General features: G+C 37.5%; 1 long non-coding RNA gene across 1 annotated transcript; it reads right to left on the minus strand.

Moving 5' to 3' along the window:
* Positions 1-24459: 24459 nt before the first annotated feature.
* On the minus strand, positions 24460-25521 carry LOC142181874 (uncharacterized). The gene is made up of 3 exons (XR_012710789.1): positions 25463-25521; positions 25324-25382; positions 24460-24877 (listed from the first exon to the last, which is right to left on the minus strand). It is a non-coding gene; the product is annotated as an uncharacterized LOC142181874 (long non-coding RNA).
* Between the last annotated feature and the right edge of the window lie 345 nt (positions 25522-25866).

Genomic DNA, 25866 nt, shown 5'->3' on the forward strand with positions numbered 1-25866 from the left:
TGTATAGAATGTCCTGATGATTCACCGGTATGAGGTACCTTCGAGTTTATCAAACTCTTTTTTCCTCTTTGTATTACTGGAGAATTTGATGAGGATCCGTATGACGATCCTTGAGAATAAGACTTACTAGGGGAAGATCTTCCCCTACCTCTGCCCCTGGTAGCCCATGAAGGGTCCATTCTGCATAAATAGCAAGTCATTAGTAATTAAAAAAGATATCAGAATTCTATTGCCGATATAATTCTGGCTGGGGAATTCATTTTCAATTATTTGAAGAATATCAGTAATAACTTTAAGACTAGAGCATTCTTCTTCAATATTTTTAATGATGTCAACCATAATTTTATCAAGTATGAGACCCTTTAAGTCTCTGTTTAAATGAATCACTTTAAGAATAGTGATTAATACCTTATCACCTAAAGTCATGGTATAATAACTCATACTTTATTCTAAATATTCCCGGGATAGGAAATCCGGAAGGGAATTATCAATTTCTTTTTTGTATTGTATTTCAAAATCGAAAGGGGCCAGCTGAGCCTGCCATCTAGCAAATATTAGTTTAGAAGCATCGTGCTTAAAATCTTTGTCAAACATATATTTAACAGATTGAGCATCAGTTTTTATCAAAAACTTTTGGTTATACAAGTCGTCTTAAAATTTCAGAACGCATTTAACAATTGTTAACATTTCATGCGCCACAGTAGCATATTTCTTCTGGGCTTCGGTCCATTTACCAGAGTGAAATCTTATTAGGTATTCACTTGTTTTAAAATCCCTCTATAGCCAACATTAGACGCATCTGTCTCGATAACCTTTTGCCAAGAAAGATTAGCAAGGGTTAAACAAGGTAAAGATTTAATACGCTGTTTAATACTTTTGACTAACGCAGTATGCTGGTCAGTCCAAGGCTGCCTATGATCCTTTTTCAGCCTATCGTATAGAGGAGCTAGATCCCGTGATAAACTTTTGTAGAAAGGGGATATATAATTCAAACTTCCCAAAAATCTTTGTAATTGAGTCCTGTCAGTAATAACATCAGGAAATTTCGAGGCAAAATCAATTGATCTTTGTATTGGGGTAATTTTCCCCTGGCAAATATTATGACCCAAAAAACGAACATTCGTTTGGAATAGACTCATCTTTGGTTTAGAAATTACTAAACCGTTTTGTATAACAATTTTCTTAAAAATATCAAGATGCTTAATATGTATCTCCAATGTTATAGAAAATACTAATATGTCGTCAATATAAAGGATGATAAAATCTAGATAAGGGTTAAAAATATCATTTATAATTTTCTGAAATTCAGAAGGGGCATTTTTTAAACCAAATGGCATGACATTCCATTCATATTGCCCAAATGGAACATTAAAAGCAGTTCTATAAGTATGCTCTTTAAAAATTTGAATTTGCCAATATCCAGATTTTAAATCAAATTTTGAAAATATATTGGCGTCATATAATCTAGATAGCAAGTCCCTTTTATTGGGGATAGGATATCTAATCCATTTTAGATATTTATTTAATGGTTTATAATTTATAACTAGTCGAGGAATACCTCGTTCCTTTTCTGCAGCATTATTAACATAAAAGGCAGAATATGACCAAGGAGATTTCGAGGGTTTTATCAAACCCTTTTGTAAAAACTATCAATCTCGTTTTTGCAGAATTCAACTAATTCAGCATTCATCTGGAAAGGTCGAAATTTAGTAGGAATATCATCCTCGGAGAAGTTTTCTTCGTAAGGAAGAGTTACAATATGCCTTTCCGGTTCCAAAAGGCACTAGGGTGATCGGCGCAAACATCAATAGCCATCTTTTCAGCAATCAATTTAATCTTTTGCTGAACTTAGCATATTGTAAAGTATCGAATATATTCATGCTTAATATTTCTAATTGTAATGAATCAACATGCCTTTGTTTCATACTAATCAAGGCATTAATATCTCTAGTTACGGGATCTGTAACAAAAGAATAACTTATCTTCTTATCTTGATAAGTAGCAGAAAAACCATGTTCATCTATGTTATTAAAAGGATAAATAACATTAATAAAAGGGGTTCCAAGTATAATTGGAGGGTATAACTGGTTTTTTTACCAAAAAGAAGAAATGAGGAATACAGACTTTATTTTGGCAAATATGGGTATTTTGGTAGTTTGTACTCTATATCTAGAGCATGACCAGAAGCAGATTTAACCAAATGAGTGGTCTTTTGAAAATATTTAGTTGGAATTAATCCTTTCTGAATACAGCTTACATCAGCACCATTATCAATCATAGCTATATCAGTTATAGAAAAATTATTATCGATCAAAATAGTACATTTAATATACCATTTATGTGCAGTAATAATTTGCATCATACCTAAAAATAGATCAGATTTTTCTTCAGTTATATCAGAAATTTCTTTTCCTTTATCATTAGAAAATTCAGAAATTTCTTTAGTCGAAAATTCAGGTAGAGAATTATTTTTCTCAATTTGAGTAATTCGGTGATCGCAAATCATTTGATTTTGCTTAAGAGACTTAATATTCCTTTTCAAATTCTCAATTTCTTCTTTTAAATCATCAAAAGAAGTATCTCTTCTAAGCGTACTGGATTTTTGAAGTCGTCTATTAATTTCAGATAAAGAATAAGGCGCAAAATGTTCAAATTCGTTCTTGTATTTTTCAAAAGGTTTTGAACTACTAGAACTAGAACTTGCAGCTAAACTAATAATTTTTTCACGAAGTTTTTCATCTATAACTTCTTTTAAAAGTTCTATTACATTATCAGATGTAATAGTTTTCATATTTAGATTATGAAATTGTGATTGCAATTTATAAAATTCGTCACTATCACAAGACAAATATCACCTTTACAGGCAATGCAAGAAGCATCAACATTTTTATTATTATCAGAAAAATCAATTAACTCAACTTCGTCTTCAGATTCAGTCTCAGAGTAATAGTCAGATTCCGATCCTGAAGTGTATAACAAGCCATAAACCTTATCACGTAACTCATCATCGAGTTCTAAGGTTTTCAGCTTTTGAAGCTTGCAATTTGGAGAAATATGACCAAACTTTCCACACTTATAACACTTAATATCAGTGTCACGACCCAAAATCTCAACCCGGTCGTGATGGCGCCTCTCGTGAGGACAAGGCCAGCCAATCAACAAAACAGTACATCTCTTTATAATTACTTAGCAGGAATAAGTCTAAATCATGGGCAATATAATCTTAAATGCGAAATAAACGTGATAGAACAAGGAAAACCATCCCAACTCAACCCGAAATCGGGGTGTCACAAGTCATGAGCTACTACAGAGTTTACTAATATTTTACAAAGTCTGGAATTATCATAAATAACAAAGATAAGGGAGAAAACGGGGCTGTGGACGTCAACAGCTACCTCGTTACTCCTAGTCACCGCCTGGCCTGGAAAGAATCAGCGCTCAGGAGTGAACTCAGCTCTGCCTGTATCTGCACACATGGTGCAGGGAGTAATATAAGTACTCCGACCCAGTGAGTAATAAAAGTAACTACAGTCTGAAGATAAGAAAACTCAGTAAATACACAAAGTAAGCTAAAATCCAAATATGCAGCAACATATGGAACTGAGCAGCTAAACAACAGTATAGATACAAATATATGAATACAATGCAATGCATATGATGGTACATTCTCGTACCCACTGCGGCGTGCAGCCCGAGCCATCCCTATTTATTTATCGTCGACGGCGCTCACTGGGGGTGTGTACAGACTCCGGAGGGGCTCCTACAGTCCAAGCGCAATATCTTGGTCAGCCATTGTTACCTGACCGGTCAGCCATTGTTACCTGACCAATTTATATCATACAGTGCCATTGTTACCACTGTTCAAGTATATCATCCAGTGTCATTGTTACCACTATTTCAAGTATATCACATAATGTCATTGTTACCACTGTTTCAAGTATATCACACAGTGTCATTGTTACCACTGTTTCAAGTCACTTTATAATCAGTCCAGAAAATAATATAATAAGCCCCTTGGGCATTTACAAAACAGAAGTTCCCAGCCCGGAATACATTTAAAAATATCATTTAAGTTTTCAACACTTAGAATTATGGCTGAGTTTGCAAAACAGCATTTAAAACCTTGGACTGAAATTAAATGATATGCAAATCATGCTAAGCAGTAATATCAATCCTCGAAAGATTTTACAAATCGGCACAAGGCCCCAAACATGGCATCAAGCCCCGTAATATCAATGAAGTATATGTATCAATCGCCAGTATAGTATAAACATCACACGGGATGGACCAAGTCACAATCCCCAATAGTATCCGACCCCGCACTCGCCATGGAGTGCGTGTCACGCCTCAATATAGCGTTACGATGTGAAAGTCCGGGGTTTCAAACCATTAGAACAGCATTTACATCTATTACTCACCTCTAGCTCGTTATGCCCTTGCCTCTCTAATTGGCCTCCTCGTGTGACGAATCTGCCAAAAATCACACAAACCTCGATGAAGTTCGATTTCTAAAAGACGGGGTTTTAACCATACATATCTGAAATTCGCCCCTTAATGATACTATAATGATCCCATAAATTATGCCATTTAGGCATATTATCAAACATCTTGTAGGCATAAATATTTACACCTCTTAACTATAGCATTGGTTCCTCCAACTATCATCATTAACCAACAATTCATCACACTATTATTTTTTAACAATTTATACTCCTAACATCATATGTGTGATCAACCATTTACACCCAAACCAACAAAAATTCCATCAAATAAACACCTTTAAATCCCTACCATGTTCATGTATTTAAACTGGGAATTTATGGCTTCCAACCACCATACAATAAGTTGTAATACTTGATTCATACTCATATTTCCATAATATATCCATATATGTGAGTCTAAGAGTGTAGGATTACCTTTTGGAAAAAATCTTGCAAAACCCTCCTTTGAGTTCTTGAAGGAATTTCTTGAAAATCTAAGGATTTTTAAGATCAATCCATGTTAATATAAGTGTTTGGGAGTAGTAATCAACTCAAAATACTCCAAAAATCTTACCTTAGGATCATAGGGATGAAGTTTGGGACGAAATCCCCTTGAGAGAGCAAGCCTTAACCCCAAAAATGAGTTGGGAACTCTCTAGGCTGGTCTTGGGGTACTTAAAAACCTTCAGTCGCGTAGTTCGTGCGTTGTTCGCGCGTTTGTTCGCGCGTTTTGCTGAGCATTCTGCCTCAGACGCGCGAAATGCGCGACTTCGTGCGATACTTCGCGCTCTGACACCTGATCCGTGAAATGGTCATAACTTCCTGTATACACTTCCAAATAACGAACGGCTTGTTGCGTTGGAAACTAGACTCAAAGGGCTTTAATTTAATAGGCTTTAGCTCACACAACTCCTTATATAACAAGAGATATTATCGTTCAAAGTGAGGCCTTGTGCGCACCCATTTACAACTTTCGTCTATTATGAAATTTTCAACTTCAAAAGTTCCCGTTAGCCATCCGAAATCATCCCGAGGTCCTCGGGACCTCAACCAAAAATACCAATACATCTTATAATATTATTCAAACTTGTTACAATTATCAAAACACCTCGACTAATACCAAAATTATCGAATTACACCGAATTCAAGTCTAAGTTCCTTTAAAACTTCCAAAACGCGCTTTCGATCAAAACTCGACCAAAATATGCCCGAATGACTTGAAATTTTGCACACATATCCAAAATGGCATAACAAAGCTACAGCAATTCTTGGAATTCCATTCCGACTCCCGGATCAAAATCTCACCTATCAACCGGAATTCGCCAAAATACCAACTTCGCCAATTCAAGCTTAATTCTACACCGGTCATCACAAAAATATTCCGGACACACTCCTAAGTCCCAAATCACCTAACGAAGCTATCCGAACCATAAAATTCACATTTCGAGCCCTCTAACACATAAGTCAATATCCGGTTGACTTTTCCAACTTAAGCTTTCTTAAAAGAGACTAAGTGTCTCAAACCTTACCAAAACTAGTCCGAATGACTTCAAATTTTGCACACAAGTCATATTCGACATTACGGACTTGCACCAACTTTCGGAATCGCATTCCGACCCCGATATCAAAATTTCCACTTCCGGTCGAATTTTCTCAAAAACCTTCAAATTTCTATATTTAGCCAAATGACTTCAAAATGACCTCCGGACATCCGAATTCACTTCCGATCGCGCTCCCAACTCCAGAATCACCATACGGAGCTATTCCCAGACTCGGAATCCCAAACACACATCTATAACTCTAAAATGCCTTCCAACCCAAATTTATGAAATTCTTCTAAAATACTAACTTCCACAATATACGCCAAAATGCTCACGGGTTATCCAAAACCAAATCCGGACACACACCCAAGTCCGAAATCATCATACGAACATGCTGGAACTTTCAGATCTCAATTCCGAGGTCGTTTACTCAAAATTCTAATCCTAGTTCATTTCTTCAATTTTAAGCTTTCAAAATGAGAATTTCCATTTAGATTTGACTCCAAACTTCCTGAATTTTAATTCTGACCGTACACACAAGTCAATATACCTGAGATGAAGCCGCTCATGGCCTCAAACTGCTGAATGACGCGTCGGAGCTCAAAACGACCGGTCGGGTCGTTACAGATCTCCCCCACTTAAACATATGTTCGTCCTCGAACGTGCTGAGAACTACACTGAAGTAGTCCAAAATCACTTGTTTAACACATCATGCACCTTCCCATGCTACCACTACTCCGTTGAGCACATTAGCTCGATAATTCTGTAGATATACTTATTTATTCAAGCAAATAAGCCATTAGGCCCAATTCCAACATCCTGAATTTCCCTGCCAAGTCTGTTTCCAACATACGACCACCATATCAATCTCCACACGTTGTACCCAAACATGACTGCATAACTTTGCTGAATTCACACTTTGCATCACTTACTCATAGAACCACAATAACATTCTTTAAACATAATGGTCGAAATTCCACGAATCTGATGCTCCCATTGCATCTCATGATCTACACAGGTCTTGCTCTAGTTTTTTCTTTTTTTATATATATTTTTATATTTTTTTTTCTAACACCGATACGACTGAAGAGATGTGCCGAAATTCACAACCAACTGCTGAATCAACAATTCATTGGATCTAGACTCCTGACAAGTTCAATTACCTTGTCGCAAACCAAAGAATGATATTTGCTCTATAATATACTTCATATAATCAGTTTGCACTGACCCCAAATCTAGTAACCTCGTCTCACCCAGTACGAACTGCTCAGGCAATAAGCCACCTCAGACATAATCAAAAATCCCACAAGACGCCACAATGTGCCAGTATGCTATCAATTCGAACGCGATACAAAAGGAAGGCGAACTCTAGAAGGAACTACTCAACTCGCACACTAACATAGACTTCCTCAGAAAACAGGGAAACAGAACACACAAAAGCAAATATGGGCACTGAACTGAACATCATACTGTTGCGGCGTACAACCCGATCCAAACAACATACCCATGGCGGTGTGTCACCCGATCCACATATAGAACTCACATAAGGAGATATACGTCGAGCTGAATAGCTCATCACATCAAAATACCGAATATCGGTCATAAACACACTAAGGTGCATAATATCATTCCCAAGGAAACATATAGCGCTATAGGCTACAAACTCAAGCACAACTGAGGTGCGATACATGATCTAAGTCTCATCCTGCTCATATAACATCACCGTTGAGCGGAACCTCAACACATAAGGAATTTACCAAGCCGTCTCACAACTCATATGGTGCAATATATCTTTACATGAATTAACTGACCACGAAATAAGACCGCGACTATCCTTCCATAAAGAGCGCATTGCTGAAATAAACACAACTGGCCTGACGTAAGGCTCACTTCCACATTTAAACCTATCAACCGACCTCAAGTCGATCCTGATCGTGCCAAGCTAGGCCAATAATCTTTCACAGGTCCATAACCCAATAAACAGAGTGCCCTCCAGGCATAAATTCTCAAATGGATGATATTACCAAAATCCTCATACTTGGTTTAAATTTCTAATTAATCAAGTGACTACATGTCACACTTATACAATATTCCTGTAGGACAAGCTCCCACCATCTTCCGAAATAATTAACGGGTCTGCACATCCAAACCACCAGCTGCACTAACGCTGAAAAGCGATCAAGAATCCCTAACCAGGATGCAAAGCCTTTCTCACAGAACACCGACCTCAGGTGATACTGACGTCAATACCCATCTTACTCAAAACACTGAAACTCATATACTGCTCATCTGAGATCGTGACATCACAGTCATTGACCAAACTGCAACCTTGGTCCTTACTTCAAATTCCATACCACTCACTGCACCTCACGTGCCAATATACGATAGACGCGATTTCCATCACAACTATGGAACTGCCGATAGGCTAATACTTCATCACATAAGACTTTCCATTTAACTCACTTTAGGAGAACTATAGCAGCATACAGGCGAATCCTCATAATCGTCGAATATGCCAATCTCTAAGTAGTTATCCAAGCCACCATAACACTTTCTTGGATCCGCCTACTTATAATAGGCCCTAACAAAAGAATGCTTCAGAATAACATCAATCACTGCGGCCGACAAGCCTCACATTCATAACTCGATTACGCTAAACGAACCGATCACTGACACCAGTATACTAACTCAACTATGGCTAATCAATCTACTTCTTTCCAATTTATCCTTGATTGCCTTAGAAATAATAATATCTCCCTTTAACACCTAACTTATTTCAACCAAACTCACCCCGAGTGACCTTAAATCACGAGACCATCCTGTCTCAAATACCATGACCATTCCATGTCTCTCAAATGCTACATCGCAAGTCAAAACATCTTAGAACATTCTGTGCCTTTATTCATAAGCTGCTTCAAAAGCTTGACTCTTAACCATACTTATAGACTCAAAATCATTAGGCACCACACTTTACCTCTTGAATTAACTAGGACCGCTATTGAGAGCCACCCAACTCTGACTTGGCCCCGAATGCAACCAACTCTACTGAATTTTATAACATATGAATACCCTCTCGATAAAGCACCTAGAGGGATCACTTCCCTCGAAGCCTGCACCTATACGAGGCATAAATCATGAATCTTCCCTCAAGTCTGAACATGAGCCAATAAGGCTAACCATAGCATGCATCCAACAATTTATTTACTCAAATTACCACTCATGGTCATTTTCCGTAGCTACAATAACCCACCAATACGCCAATAACCAGAATTCACGCAGGTATTAAACTGTGCAATCAGCTAATCAACAGCAAGCTCCCCAACTTGGCTCGAAGCCATAGATCATAACACATATACTCTATTGCTGTCGTAATATCATGGTGAGATTAAACTCACTCCATCATAAGCTTGTGGAAACACGAATCATCTGGAATTTTAACTCTTCTGCAATTCTTGCATTTACTCACACAACAGTTAAGCCCACTCTCTAGGCGACCAATTTTTTTTAAGTCCTAAATTTTTCAAAAATTTCGACAGAGCCTCCTTTGTAATTGGTCCTATCCACCTGCCAGAGAATCACCAAAACCATCCTAACAATACATCCATAACTTGACAAAGCATCACAATGCATATCAATTACATAAATCTAAATTGATACATGGACATGCGTTGCACCTATTTGAATCATAACACATAGAAAATACCCTTCAACCCTCCATTATTGGGCTATTCAACCAAGTAGGAACATATTCTTCCTTTAATATTTTCGACCTTCAAGGTGGTCTCCTTGACTCAACGATTTCGTCATAATACATTTACGGAAGCGATCTCAGCTCCCAGACTTATCTAACTAGGAGACACGAAAAATATTCTTCACGCGCCCATAACTCGGGCTACTCAACAAATCACAATAAGAAACGAATCACTTAACAGTTCATCTACTATCCAGTAGGCTTCTTCGCCACTACCAAGTCGTACAAATACACCTCGCAATACTAACATACTCATCACGTGGATATCCAACCTCCATTCTGGCTAACAAGGACAATAATGAACATATGAGTTCAAAACACTTGCTCACAAAATCAACACCTCGGTGCTCAAGCCATTGGCAAAGATTTGGCCTCAAGTCCTCCTGACTGGTCTAACTTCAAACTCACAGAGATTACACCTCGCCCCTCGATCGGGGAATCAAAAGCCATCGAGACACATCTGATACTGAGCGCCCGTTGGTGCATACAATCACGCGGAAGGAATTTCAAAAGTTTCTTTTCAAGCTGAATCGAGGACGTACGATAAGAATTCAAGAATGTGAAGTTTTCCTAAAGGTCCTGCAGCCTCCCGAGGATAAGTACAGACGTCTCCGTACCGATCCGCGAGACTATACTAAACCGGCTCATGACTCGTGAGACCAAGTAACCTAGGCTCTGATACCAACTTGTCACGACCCAAAATCCCAAACCGGTCGTGATGGCGCCTCTCGTGAGGACAAGGCCATCCAATCAACAAAACAGTACATCTCTTTATAATTACTTAGCAGGAATAAGTCTAAATCATGGGCAATATAATTTTAAATGCGAAATAAACGTGATAGAATAAGGAAAACCATCCCAACTCAGCCCGAAATCGGGGTGTCACAAGTCATGAGCTACTACAGAGTTTACTAATATTTTACAAAGTCTCGAATTATCATAAATAACAAAGATAAGGGAGAAAACGGGGTTGCGGACGTCAACAGCTACCTCGTTACTCCTAGCACCGCCTGGCCTGGAAAGAATCAGCGCTCATGAGCGAACTCAGCTATGCCTGTATCTGCACACATGGTGCAGGGAGTAATGTGAGTACTCCGACCCAGTGAGTAATAAAAGTAACTACAATCCGAAGATAAGAAAACTCAGTAAATACACAAAGTAAGCTAAAATCCAAATATGCAGCAACATATGGAACTGAGCAGCTAAACAACAGTATAGATACAAATACATGAATACAATGCAATGCATATGATGGTACATTCCCGTACCCACTGCGGCGTGCAGCCCGAGCCATCCCTATTTATTTATCGTCGACGGCGCTCACTGGGGGTGTGTACAGACTCCGGAGGGGCTCCTACAGTCCAAGCGCAATATCTTGGTCAGCCATTGTTACCTGACCGGTCAGCCATTGTTACCTGACCAATTTATATCATACAGTGCCATTGTTACCACTGTTCAAGTATATCATCCAGTGTCATTGTTACCACTATTTCAAGTATATCACATAATGTCATTGTTACCACTGTTTCAAGTATATCACACAGTGTCATTGTTACCACTGTTTCAAGTCACTTTATAATCAGTCCAGAAAATAATATAATAAGCCCCTTGGGCATTTACAAAACTGAAGTTCCCAGCCCGGAATACATTTAAAAATATCATTTAAGTTTTCAACACTTAGTGTAAGCACGTGATTTTTGCCCAATATGAGAATTACTCCCAAAAAAATTCACAAAATAAAATGATTTTCCTTGGTGTGCAATTTTGTGATATTTTTGAATAATTATTTGTATGTCTGTGCATGTTTATTTGTTAAATTAATAAAAATACAAAAAATTGTCACATTTTTGCATGTAGGATTTAATCCTACAATTGTTAGTAATTAAGTTTGTTTTACAAAAAAATAAAAATTACAAAAATAGGCATCGTTTGCATTTTTAGCATTTAATGTCCAAATATACAATTTTATGCTTAATTATTACTTAATTGTGCGTTAATTGTTATTGGAAGTTAATTTGCGCTTTTATAACTTAATTTAGTTCTTAATAATAATTTAAGTATTTTTATAATTTAGTTTTAGAAAAATAAAAGAAGAAAAAAAGAAAACAAAAATACAAAAAATCGGAATTGGGCCTCTTCTTCAAATTCAAGCTACAAGCCCAAAAATTACCCAATCTTCCCAAACGACCCAGTCCATTTCGAACTGGGTTGACCCAGTCCATAACCCAAAGAGACTCAAACCCCCTTTTCTTTCATTTTTTCATAAAACAAAGCAAAAAAAAAATCAAGAAAACCCTAAGAGATAAGCCATCCGCCCCCCTCCTATCTTCATCTTCTCTAACCTCCAAGCCCCACCTCCCATGGCTACCCTAGACCTCACACAGCTATGGGCTGCCCGCTGCCTCCGTCTCCGACCAAGTGACCACCATCGCGACTTCATCTTCGTCGTTCGACGTCAAGCTCGAGTTTGAGCTCGACGTCCATGGTTGCCCTCCACCTCACGACCAACTTCCGCTCCTCCTCCTTCGTTCTTCATTCAAACCACCAAACGACACAACCACCCTCGCGTCCAGCCGTTGCTGCTCCTGTTCACGCAGCTGTGCCTGCGTCGTCACTTCATCTTCTTCGTAAAAACCTTCCCAAACGCACCCCAGCTGTTCTGTCTCATCGTTCAGCTGCGTCAACTGCGTTGGCTACTTCATCTTCTTCTTTTTCCTCGTCGTCGAAGCCATGAACGACGCAATAACATCCCTCACCATCACCGGCAACACACATGCACTCCTCATGACCAGCCCGTCATTTCTGTTGCTTCTGCTACGCCCAGCTCCAGCATCATTGCACCTTAACGTCAAGGGGGAGTTCCGGATAGAATTGTCGCACAATCTCTTTTGATTTTCTTTGATTTCGATTTGAGTTTCGAAGTGATAAAACTCAAATGAGGGGAAGGTGACAAATCAGCGGGTGTTCGTTTGAATGTTCGGGGTTTTGAGAGTTTGTTTCTGGGCTCATTTGTATTATTCTTCGAACATCAAACTAATGGGAGCAGTCGTTCGTCCGGGCACATTCAAGTTATTTTGATGCGATAATTGTTTCCGGGAAGGTTTGTTTACGCTCGAGTTTTGGTCGAGGTTCGTCAAAACAGTCCGTACATATTTCGTTCAATCCGGTTAGTAGATATTTGATTTTTGGTTTTGTTCATGTTCATATGTTTTGTTGAATTAATTTTCAGATTTCGAATGGAAATTTAATTAGTTATTTTTCATGTTTATTTCATGTTTGTTTTATTGTTTAGGTAAAAATTTGTTAGTTTAATGATTGTTAGATTCAAATTGAAATTTAATTGATTATTTCTTCAATTTGTCTCATGATGTTATGTATTTTTCAGAAATTATTAATGTTGTTAAATCATTTAATCCGTCATGTTTGTTGTTTAAAATAGATTTTAATGCATGTTTATTCATTGTTTGAAGTGATTTAATGTGAGTTTATGTTTGTTTTTGATTTGTTGATTTAGTTTGAATCATGTATTTTGTTGTTTGTATTATTGTATCCTTGCTCATCCATTGATGATCTAAATTAACCAGGATTGGTTCCCAATATGGTTAATTCATTCCATTAATTTTGAGTTGTGTTGTTCATCGTGTTCATATGATTTGTTGTTGAAGATTGTTGAGAAATTGGTCATTTTGACTATATTTTGGTTAAGTTTGATTAATTAATTGTTTAGAGCTGAGGGGGTAGTTTGGTAAATTGCAGTATCGTTCAGGGGTAAAATGGTAATTGCAATAAGGTCGAAGGGGTAGTTTGGTAATTGAATATTATTTTAATTCTTTATGTTAAGCATGGGGGACAAAATATAATGGGTTGGGTTTTGATATAATTGTTTAATATAAATGGGGTACAAGACAAAATATAGTGGAGGAGAATATGGCAATTGTTTATTGTAGGCATGGGGGACAAAATGTAATGGGTTGGTTTGATATATTAGTTTAATATAGTGGGGGATGAGTGGGAAGATAATGGGTTTGGTAGGAGAAAGTGATTGATTTTAATTGATTAAAGGGTTAGGGATATATGAGAGAAGTCTTGAATCAGATTGAGGGGGGAGAAGACAGAGAATAAAAAAGGAAGAGACAGAACAGAAAAAACGGACAGATAGAGAATAGAGAGAAAAAAAAAGATGAATATTTTAGAGAGAGAGAAAAATTCCGAAAAATATTTAAACTTTCAAATAAAAAAAAACTAAAGAAAAAATCTTCTGCTTTCTTTCATTGTTTGAAATCAGCATTAATTGTTGTTGTTTGATCGAAGTCTGAAGCTTTTGTTTTGGGATTATTATTCCACCGGTTTGCAAACTCTTTTCCTGGGTTGTTACTATTGCTGGGCTGTTGTTGCTGGGCTGTACTGTTATTACTGCTGCTGATTCTCATCTTCATTTTCTTTTGCTTCCAATATCAGGTACACAACTGACACACAGGTTATTGTAATCCGAATATGAAGCATGAATACGAAAAATGAAGAATTGAAATTCTGAATCATATTTAATTATATTCTGAATTTTATTTGTATGTACAAATTATTTAGCTTGCAAAAATCAGAATCATGTAGCTATTTAATACATATAGTGGAACATCCGACGATAGTTTAACAGATGAACTATCTACATATATTGCATAAAAATAAATAAATGGTGTAGTAGCTCCGTCGAGTCAAAAATCAAACGAATATGCCATCTAGTAGGAACTTGGCAGAAATATTGTTTAGTTAAATAATATTGGTTAATTTCAGCATGTAAATGGTCTAGGATTAAAATTAGGTTGCTATTTTTTTTTTAAATTTGACAAACTGAGAACATGCCTAGTATAATGTAACTAGGTAATAACATGTAAATAAATTAAGATATTTTATCTTTTATTTTGTAGAGACAAATTTCAAATAAAAAATGTAGGCATTTTAGGACTGACCTTTTTTTAAAAATAAAATGAGATGAGCCTCGCCCAATAAAATGCACCTATTGCGGGGCCCTCAATAAATGTTTAATTGAATATTTAGAATTCGGGATGGACTGTTTAGTGAATTCCACGATCTTACCCAAAGTAAATGATACGCTAGTCGCTTTAGACGCGCCTTTAATAATTTAATTTTCTTAAACTCGGGTGCACATTTATGTGACCCAAATCCAAATCTCAACAGAGTTGAAATATGCCCACAACCACGGGTGCATTGATGTGACGTGGTTCGAGATGTGTTTCCACGATGTTGCAATTCTTGATAAAAATAACAGTAAATGATAAAAGCGGTTAAAAGTTAAATTTTGCACATAAGTTCAACATGTATTAAATCAGATAATCAAGCCGAATATGATAGTTGAGCGACCGTGCTAGAACCATGGAACTCAGGAATGCTTAACACCTTCTCCCGGGTTAACAGAATTCCTTATCCGGATTTCTGGTACGCAGACTGTAATATGGAGTCATTCTTTTCCTCGATTCGGGATTAAAATTGGTGACTTGGGACACCCTAAATCTCCCAAGTGGCGACTCTGAAATAAATAAATAAATCTCGTTTCGATCGTCCTTTAATTGGAAAAAACTCCCTTCACCCCTCGCGGTGCGGTAAAAAGGAGGTGTGACAGCTCTGGCGACTCTGCTGGGGATCACGAACCCAGAATCTCTGGTTCAGGGTTCAGAAATCGAGCTTAGATAAATTGTTGTATTTAATTGTATCTGATTTTCCTACATGTTTTATGCTAAAAGGGACGAAAAAGAAAAAAAAAAGAAAATGATAACAAAAAAAAACAAAGGAAAGTCAAATGAAAACAGAGGAATTGGGAACTACGTCTGACCTGATTCCTCAAAGAGGATACGTAGGCGCCTCACGGCTCGATCATAGGGTGCATAGTGTGCATGGTGTAATAAAAAATAATAATAATAAATAAATAATCCCCAAGCAAGAAACTGGGGCAAGGGTCGCACTTGTAGTAAGCAAAATTGGTTCCGAAGGTTGTAATTTTGAACCCCAAATTTATTTTGTTTTTTGAGCCTTTAATACCCTTTCTTTCTAGCCTATCCAAAAACCCACATTACGGTCCAAAGAAAGACCTTCTGATCAGTCTTCAAAAGATGCCAAGTCAGATAAATGAGAGTCTTACCGGTGAACATAACACTCTGTTCCACAGCAGAAAGGACTCTAATCCCCAGCAGAAAGAGTCATACCGGCAACACTCCAAATCCCCAGCTGAAAAGTGATACAAATGAGAAAGTCTTATCGGTGAAAATCTTTACGGACACCATAAGGCGATGCAAGCTGAGAAGAAAAAAAAAACCAAAATGAGAGAGGCTTGATAGTGAAAACCCTTCGGGCACTACAAGTCGAATAAGATTGAGAATCAGATGGGGAATTGCCAATTGAAGGTCTTGAAAGACGATTGACGGTGGAGGATAGGCCACATGTGCATGTCATGACCATTAGAGTTGGTATCTGCGTTTGATAGGTTTTTATTTATAGTTTCTTTTGTTAAAGAGTCATCTTTTTCCTTTGTCTTTTTTATTCCGTTCCCCGCGCGATGCGTGGTCAATGTCACACCTCCTTTTTCCGCCCCCGCGAGGGTACAAGGAGTTTTTTCCAATTAAAGGACAATCGAAACGGAATTTATTTATTTATTTCAGAGTCGCCACTTGGGAGATTTAGGGTGTCCCAAGTCACCAATTTTAATCCCGACTCGAGGAAAAGAATGACTTTGTATTATAGTCCGCGAACCAGAAATCCGGATAAGGAATTCTATTAACCCGGGAGAAGGTGTTAGGCATTCCCGAGTTCCGTGGTTCTAGCACGGTCGCTCAACTGTTATATTCGGCTTGATTATCTGATTTAATACATGTTGAACTTATGTGCAAAATTTAACTTTTAACCGCTTTTATCATTTACTGTTATTTTTATCAAGAATTGCAACATCGTGGAAACACATCTCGAACCACGTCACATCAATGCACCCGTGGTTGTGGGCATATTTCAACTCTGTTGAGATTTGGATTTGGGTCACATAAATGTGCACCCGAGTTTAAGAAAATTAAATTATTAAAGGCGCGTCTAAAGCGACTAGCGTATCATTTACTTTGGGTAAGACCGTGGAATTCACTAAACAGTCCATCCCGAATTCTAAATATTCAATTAAACATTTATCGAGGGCCCCGCAATTGGTGCATTTTATTGGGCGAGGCTCATCTCATTTTATTTTTAAAAAAAGGTCAGTCCTAAAATGCCTACATTTTTTATTTGAAATTTGTCTCTACAAAATAAAAGAGAAAATATCTTAATTTATTTACATGTTATTACTTAGTTACATTATACTAGGCATGTTCTCAGTTTGTCAAATTAAAAAAAAAATAGCTATCTAATTTTAATCCTAGACCATTTACATGCTGAAATTAACCAATATTATTTAACTAAACAATATTTCTGCCAAGTTCCTACTAGATGGCCTATTCGTTTGATTTTTGACTCGACGGAGCTACTACACCATTTATTTATTTTTATGCAATATATGTAGATAGTTCATCTGTTAAACTATCATCGGATGTTCCACTATATGTATTAAATAGCTACATGATTCTGATTTTTGCAAGCTAAATAATTTGTACATACAAATAAAATTCAGAATATAATTAAATATGATTCAGAATTTCAATTCTTCATTTTTCGTATTCATGCTTCATATTCGGATTACAATAACCTGTGTGTCAGTTGTGTACCTGATATTGGAAGCAAAAGAAAATGAAGATGAGAATCAGCAGCAGTAATAACAGTACAGCACAGCAACAACAGCCCAGCAATAGTAACAACCCAGGAAAAGAGTTTGCAAACCGGTGGAATAATAATCCCAAAACAAAAGCTTCAGACTTCGATCAAACAACAACAATTAATGCTGATTTCAAACAATGAAAGAAAGCAGAAGATTTTTTCTTTAGTTTTTTTTATTTGAAAGTTTAAATATTTTTCGGAATTTTTCTCTCTCTCTAAATATTCAGCCCTTTTTTCTCTCTCTCTCTATCTATCCGTTTTTTCTGTTCTGTCTCTTCCTTTTTTATTCTCTGTCTTCTCCCATGTTTGTGTTTTCTAGTCGTTGCTAATGATTCCGAAAGAGGGGTATGAAAGAAAACAAATAAGGCTCAAAGGGCTAACGAAGGATAAAGTGTTTAGGTAGCAGAACAAAATGCCTTCGTCATTCCCGTCTTCAAAACATGCCAAATGCAAACAACATATTTAAACAAAGATTTGTAGCCTCTTCCGATGATGCTGGACTTGACAATTATATTCACACATTTTCTTTTTCAAGGGGAATGGGAAACACGGGACTTGAATCTTATACCGTATCGGCAGTGTCTGCATGAGCTTTGCGAGCGTTTTCAGGCCATAGAATTCAGACATATTCCAAGGATTCATAATGAGGTTGCTGACGCTTTGGCTACTTTGGCATCAATGTTGCAACATCCAGATAAGGCCTATGTTGATCCATTGCAGATTCAAGTCCGTGATCAGCATGCTTACTGTAATGTGATAGAAGAGGAAATCGATGGAGAGCCGTGGTTCCATGATATCAAAGAGTACATCAAAGCGGGAGTATATCCAACGCAGGCCACCGGTGATCAGAAAAGAACAATTCGACGGTTGGCAAGTGGGTTTTTCCTTAGTGGAGGAGTACTGTACAAAAGAACGCCAGAGCTCGGTTTGTTGAGATGTATAGATGCACGGCAAGCCACAACTATCATGACTAAGGTGCATTCCGGAGTTTGTGGACCGCATATGAGTGGGTATGTTCTAGCAAAGAAGATTCTCCGAGCAGGTTATTATTGGCTCACGATGGAGCGAGATTGTATCAGTTTTGTGCGTAAGTGTCATCAATGCCAAATACATGGAGATTTGACTCATGCTCCACCATCAGAATTACATACGATGTCCGCGCCATGGCCTTTTGTTGCATGGGGCATGGATGTTATTGGGCCAATTGATCCAACAGCATCAAATGGGCACAGGTTTATCTTGGTAGCTATAGATTATTTTACCAAATGGGTGGAAGCGAAGACATTCAAGTCTGTGACCAAGAAGGCTGTAGTTGACTTCGTGCATGCAAATATCATCTGTCGGTTTGGGATCCCAAAGGTAATCATCACAGATAATGGGGCTAATCTTAATAGTCATTTGATGAAGGAGACATGTGAGCAGTTTAAGATTGCTCACAGGCACTCTACTCCGTACCATCCCAAGGCAAATGGTGCGGTTGAAGCGGCCAATAAGAACATAAAGAAAATACTCCGGAAGATGGTTGAAGGATCTAGACAATGGCACGAGAAATTGCCTTTTGCATTGTTAGGATATCGCACCACCGTGCGTACCTTGGTAGGGGCGACTCCTTACTCATTGGTATACGGTACCGAGGCAGTAATACCCGCAGAAGTGGAAATCCCATCTCTGCGAATCATTGCAGAGGCTGAGATCGATGATAATGAATGGGTGAAAAGCCGACTTGAGCAGTTGAGTTTGATCGATGAGAAAAGATTGGCATCAGTGTGTCATGGCCAACTGTACCAACGAAGAATGGCAAGAGCATACAACAAAAAAGTACGTCCAAGGAAATTTGAAGTCGGGCAATTAGTACTGAGGCGGATCTTGCCTCATTGGGCTGAGGCAAAAGGAAAATTTGTCCCAAACTGGCAGGGGCCATTTGTATAACCAGAGTGTTGTCTAACGGAGCATTGTCTTTGACAGATGTGGAAGGAAAATGTGTAGAAATGGCCATCAATTCCGATGCGGTCAAGAGATATTATGTATGATTTCTTTATTTTCTGAATGTATCTGTTCGTATTTGGCATATCTTAAAGATTCAAATGATGAAGGCATTTTGTTCTGCTATCCAAACACTCTTATCCCTTGTTATCCCCTTCGAGCCTTACTTATTTTTCATACACTTCTTTCGGAATCAGCGGCACTATCAGAGAACACAGGTGCCGAACATAAAGAAAAGAAGGAAAGAAAAGAAAAAAAAAGAAGAAGAAAAGGAAAAGAAAAAGAAAAAAGAAAAGGAAAAGAAAGAAAAGTGAAAGAAAAGGAAAGGAAGAAAATCACAACAACAAAGTTAAATACAGTGAACTAGGTTTGACTTGATCCTAAAAGGGTACGTAGGCAGCCTTACTCCAAGGTTCAGTCATACCAAATAGAAATCCAAAAATCTCCAAGCAAGAAACTGGGGCGGAAGTGGTGATTGTTATGAAAGTTGGATTCTGAAAGTTGTAATTTGAACCCATTTGAATTGTTTTGAGCCTTTTATACCTTTCTTTCTAACTCAATCCAAAAGCCTACATTACGGTCCAAAGAAAGACCTTATGATCAGTTTTGAGAAATGCCAAAATGAACAGGTAGGAATAACCCACGATAGGGGCAACACTCTGGTTCGAGCAAGAAGAACAAAAATAAATGAGAGAGTCTTATAGGTGAAAACCCTCACGGGCACCGTAAGGCGACGGGAGCTGAGAGAAAAATAAATGAGAGAGTCTTGTTGGTGAAAACCTTTACGGGCACCTCAAGGCGAAGGTGAGATAAGAAATGGAAAACTGAGAAAGGTCTGTTGATAGAAACCGTTTCGCGGTACCGCAGGGAAACAAAGTTAAGGTCTGGATAAATCAAACAAGTGATGGAAGTTCTGGGCAATGAGGTACGGCAATTGAGAGTTGTTTGGTTGGACAGATTGGGCTGATTAATCCAAAAAGCTGTCACACCTCCTTTTTCCGCCCCGCGAGGGGTGAAGGGAGTTTTTTCCAATTAAAGGACGATCGAAACGGGATTTATTTATTTATTTCAGAGTCGCCACTTGGGAGATTTAGGGTGTCCCAAGTCACCAATTTTAATCCCGAATCGAGGAAAAGAATGACTCCATATTACAGTCTGCGTACCAGAAATCCGGATAAGGAATTCTGTTAACCCGGGAGAAGGTGTTAGGCATTCCCGAGTTCCGTGGTTCTAGCACGGTCGCTCAACTGTCATATTCGGCTTGATTATCTGATTTAATACATGTTGAACTTATGTGCAAAATTTAACTTTTAACCGCTTTTATCATTTACTGTTATTTTTATCAAGAATTGCAACATCGTGGAAACACATCTCGAACCACGTCACATCAATGCACACGTGGTTGTGGGCATATTTCAACTCTGTTGAGATTTGGATTTGGGTCACATAAATGTGCACCCGAGTTTAAGAAAATTAAATTATTAAAGGCGCGTCTAAAGCGACTAGCGTATCATTTACTTTGGGTAAGACCGTGGAATTCACTAAACAGTCCATCCCGAATTCTAAATATTCAATTAAACATTTATTGAGGGCCCCGCAATTGGTGCATTTTATTGGGCGAGGCTCATCTCATTTTATTTTTAAAAAATGTCAGTCCTAAAATGCCTACATTTTTTATTTGAAATTGTCTCTACAAAATAAAAGAGAAAATATCTTAATTTATTTACATGTTATTACCTAGTTACATTATACTAGGCATGTTCTCAGTTTGTCAAATTAAAAAAAAATAGCTATCTAATTTTAATCCTAGACCATTTACATGCTGAAATTAACCAATATTATTTAACTAAACAATATTTCTGCCAAGTTCCTACTAGATGGCCTGTTCATTTGATTTTTGACTCGACGGAGCTACTACACCATTTATTTATTTTTATGCAATATATGTAGATAGTTCATCTGTTAAACTATCGTCAGATGTTCCACTGTATGTATTAAATAGCTACATGATTCTGATTTTTGCAAGCTAAATAATTTGTACATACAAATAAAATTCAGAATATAATTAAATATGATTCAGAATTTCAATTCTTCATTTTTCATATTCATGCTTCATATTCGGATTACAATAACATGTGTATCAGTTGTGTACCTGATATTGGAAGCAAAAGAAAATGAAGATGAAAATCAGCAGCAGTAATAACAGTACAGCACAGCAACAACAGCCCAGCAACAGTAACAACCCAGGAAAAGAGTTTGCAAACCGGTGGAATAATAATCCCAAAACAAAAGCTTCAGACTTCGATCAAACAACAACAATTAATGCTGATTTCAAACAATGAAAGAAAGCAGAAGAATTTTTCTTTAGTTTTTTTTTATTTGAAAGTTTAAATATTTTTCGGAATTTTTTTCTCTCTCTAAAATATTCAGCTTTTTTTTCTCTCTCTATTCTCTATCTGTCCGTTTTTTCTTTTCTGTCTCTTCCTTTTTTATTCTCTGCCTTTTCCCCCCTCAATCTGATTCAAGACTTCTCTCATATATCCCCAACCCTTTAATCAATTAAAATCAATCACTTTCTCCTACCAAACCCATTATCTTCCCACTCATCCCCCACTATATTAAACTAATATATCAAACCAACCCATTACATTTTGTCTCTCATGCCTACCATAAACAATTGCTATATTCCCCTCCACTATATTTTGTCTTGTACCCCATTTATATTAAACAATTATATCAAAACCCAACTCATTATATTTTGTCCCCCATGCTTAACATAAAGAATTAAAATAATGTTCAATTACCAAACTACTCCTCCCACCTTATTGCAATTACCATTTTACCCCTGAACGATACTGCAATTTACCAAACTACCCCCTCAGCTCTAAACAATCAATTAATCAAACTTAACAAAAATATAATCAAAATGACCAATTTCTCAACAATCTTCAACAACAAATCATATGAACACGATGAACAACACAACTCAAAATTAATGGAATGAATTAACCATATTGGGAACCAATCCTGGTTAATTTAGACCATCAATGGATGAGCAAGGATACAATAATACAAACAACAAAATACATGATTCAAACTAAATCAACAAATCAAAAATAAACATAAACTCACATTAAATCACTTCAAACAATGAATAAACATGCATTAAAATCTATTTTAAACAACAAACATGACGGATTAAATGATTTAACAACATTAATAATTTCTGAAAAATACATAACATCATGAGACAAATTGAAGAAATAATCAATTAAATTTCAATTTGAATCTAACAATCATTAAACTAACAAATTTTTACCTAAACAATAAAACAAACATGAAATAAACATGAAAAATAACTAATTAAATTTCCATTCGAAATCGAAAAATTAATTCAACAAAACATATGAACATGAACAAAACCAACAATCAAATATCTACTAACCGGATTGAACGAAATATGTACGGACTGTTATGACGAACCTCGACCAAAACTCGAGCGTAAACAAACCTTCCCGAAAACAATTATCGCATCAAAATCACTTGAATGTGCCCGGACGAACGACTGCTCCCATTAGTTTGATGTTCGAAGAATAATACAAATAAGCCCGGAAACAAACTCTCAAAACCCCGAACATTCAAATGAACACCCGCTGATTCGTCACCTTCCCCTCATTTGAGTTTTATCACTTCGAAACTCAAATCGAAATCAAAGAAAATCAAAAGAGATTGTGCGACAATTCTGTCCGGAACTCCCCCTTGACGTTAAGGTGCAATGATGCTGGAGCTGGGCGTAGCAGAAGCAACAGAAATGACGGGCTGGTCATGAGGCGTGCATGAGTGTTGCCGGCGATGGTGAGGGATGTTATTGCATCGTTCATGGCTTCGACGACGAGGACAAAGAAGAAGATGAAGCAGCCGACGCAGTTGACGCAGCTGAACGATGAGACAGAACAGCTGGGGTGCGTTGGGAAGGTTTTCGCGAAGAAGATGAAGTGACGACGCAGGCACAGCTGCGTGAACAGTAGCAGCAACGGCTGGACGCGAGGGTGGTTGTGTCGTTTGGTGGTTTGAATGAAGAACGAAGGAGGATGAGCGGAAGTTGGTCGTGAGGTGGAGGGCAGCCATGGATGTCGAGCTCAAACTCGAGCTTGACGTCGAACGACGAAGATGAAGTCGCGATGGTGGTCGCTTGGTTGGAGACGGAGGCAGCGGGCAGCCCATGGCTGTGTGAGGTCTAGGGTATCCATGGGAGGTGGGGCTTGGAGGTTGGAGAAGATGAAGATAGGAAGGGGCGGATGGCTTAGATCTTAGGGTTTTTTTGATTTTTTTTTGTTTTGCTTTGTTTTATGAAAAAATGAAAGAAAAGGGGGTTTGAGTCTCTTTGGGTTATGGAATGGGTCAACCCAGTTCGAAATGGACTGGGTCGTTTGGGAAGATTGGGTAATTTTTGGGCTTGTAGCTTGAATTTGAAGAAGAGGCCCAATTCCGATTTTTTGTATTTTTGTTTTCTTTTTTTCTTCTTTTATTTTTCTAAAACTAAATTATAAAAATACTTAAATTATTATTAAGAACTAAATTAAGTTATAAAAGCGCAAATTAACTTCCAATAACAATTAACGCACAATTAAGTAATAATTAAGCATAAAATTGTATATTTGGACATTAAATGCTAAAAATGCAAACGATGCCTATTTTTGTAATTTTTATTTTTTGTAAAACAAACTTAATTACTAACAATTGTAGGATTAAATCCTACATGCAAAAATGCGACACTTTTTTGTATTTTTATTAATTTAACAAATAAACATGCACAGACAAATACAAATAATTATTCAAAAATATCACAAAATTGCACACCAAGGAAAATCATTTTACTTTGTGATTTTTTTTGGGAGTAATTCTCATATTGGGCAAAAATCACGTGCTTACACTTAGAATTATGGCTGAGTTTGCAAAACAACATTTAAAACCTTGGACTGAAATTAAATGATATGCAAATCATGCTAAGCAGTAATATCAATCCTCGAAAGATTTTACAAATCGGCACAAGGCCCCAAACATGGCATCAAGCCCCGTAATATCAATGAAGTATATGTATCAATCGCCAGTATAGTATAAACATCACACGGGATGGACCAAGTCACAATCCCCAATAGTATCCGACCCCGCACTCGTCATGGAGTGCGTGTCACGCCTCAATATAGCGTTACGATGTGAAAGTCCGGGGTTTCAAACCATTAGAACAGCATTTACATCTATTACTCACCTCTAGCTCGTTATGCCCTTGCCTCTCTAATTGGCCTCCTCGTGTGACGAATCTGCCAAAAATCACACAAACCTCGATGAAGTTCGATTTCTAAAAGACGGGGTTTTAACCATACATATCTGAAATTCGCCCCTTAATGATACTATAATGATCCCATAAATTATGCCATTTAGGCATATTATCAAACATCTTGTAGGCATAAATATTTACACCGCTTAACTATAGCATTGGTTCCTCCAACTATCACTATTAACCAACAATTCATCACACTATTATTCTTTAACAATTTATACTCCTAACATCATATGTGTGATCAACCATTTACACCCAAACCAACAAAAATTCCATCAAATAAACACCTTTAAATCCCTACCATGTTCATGTATTTAAACTGGGAATTTATGGCTTCCAACCACCATACAATAAGTTGTAATACTTGATTCATACTCATATTTCCATAATATATCCATATATGTGAGTCTAAGAGTGTAGGATTACCTTTTGGAAAAAATCTTGCAAAACCCTCCTTTGAGTTCTTGAAGGAATTTCATGAAAATCTAAGGATTTTTAAGATTAATCCATGTTAATATAAGTGTTTGGGAGTAGTAATCAACTCAAAATACTCCAAAAATCTTACCTTAGGATCATAGGGATGAAGTTTGGGACAAAATCCCCTTGAGAGAGCAAGCCTTAACCCCAAAAATGAGTTGGCAACTCTCTAGGCCGGTCTTGGGGTACTTAAAAACCTTCAGTCGCGTAGTTCGCGCGTTGTTCGCGAGTTTGTTCGCGCGTTTTGCTGAGCATTCTGCCTCAGACGCGCGAAATGCGCGACTTCGCGCGATACTTCGCGCGCTCTGACACCTGATCCGTGAAATGGTCATAACTTCCTGTATACACTTCCAAATAACGAACGGTTTGTTGCGTTGGAAACTAAACTCAAAGGGCTTTAATTTAATAGGCTGTAGCTCACACAACTCCTTATATAACGAGAGATATTATCGTTCAAAGTGAGGCCTTGTGCGCACCCATTTACAACTTTCG

This window comes from Nicotiana tabacum, chromosome 1 (genome assembly GCF_000715075.1).
Source record: "Nicotiana tabacum cultivar K326 chromosome 1, ASM71507v2, whole genome shotgun sequence".
Lineage (NCBI taxonomy): Eukaryota > Viridiplantae > Streptophyta > Magnoliopsida > Solanales > Solanaceae > Nicotiana > Nicotiana tabacum.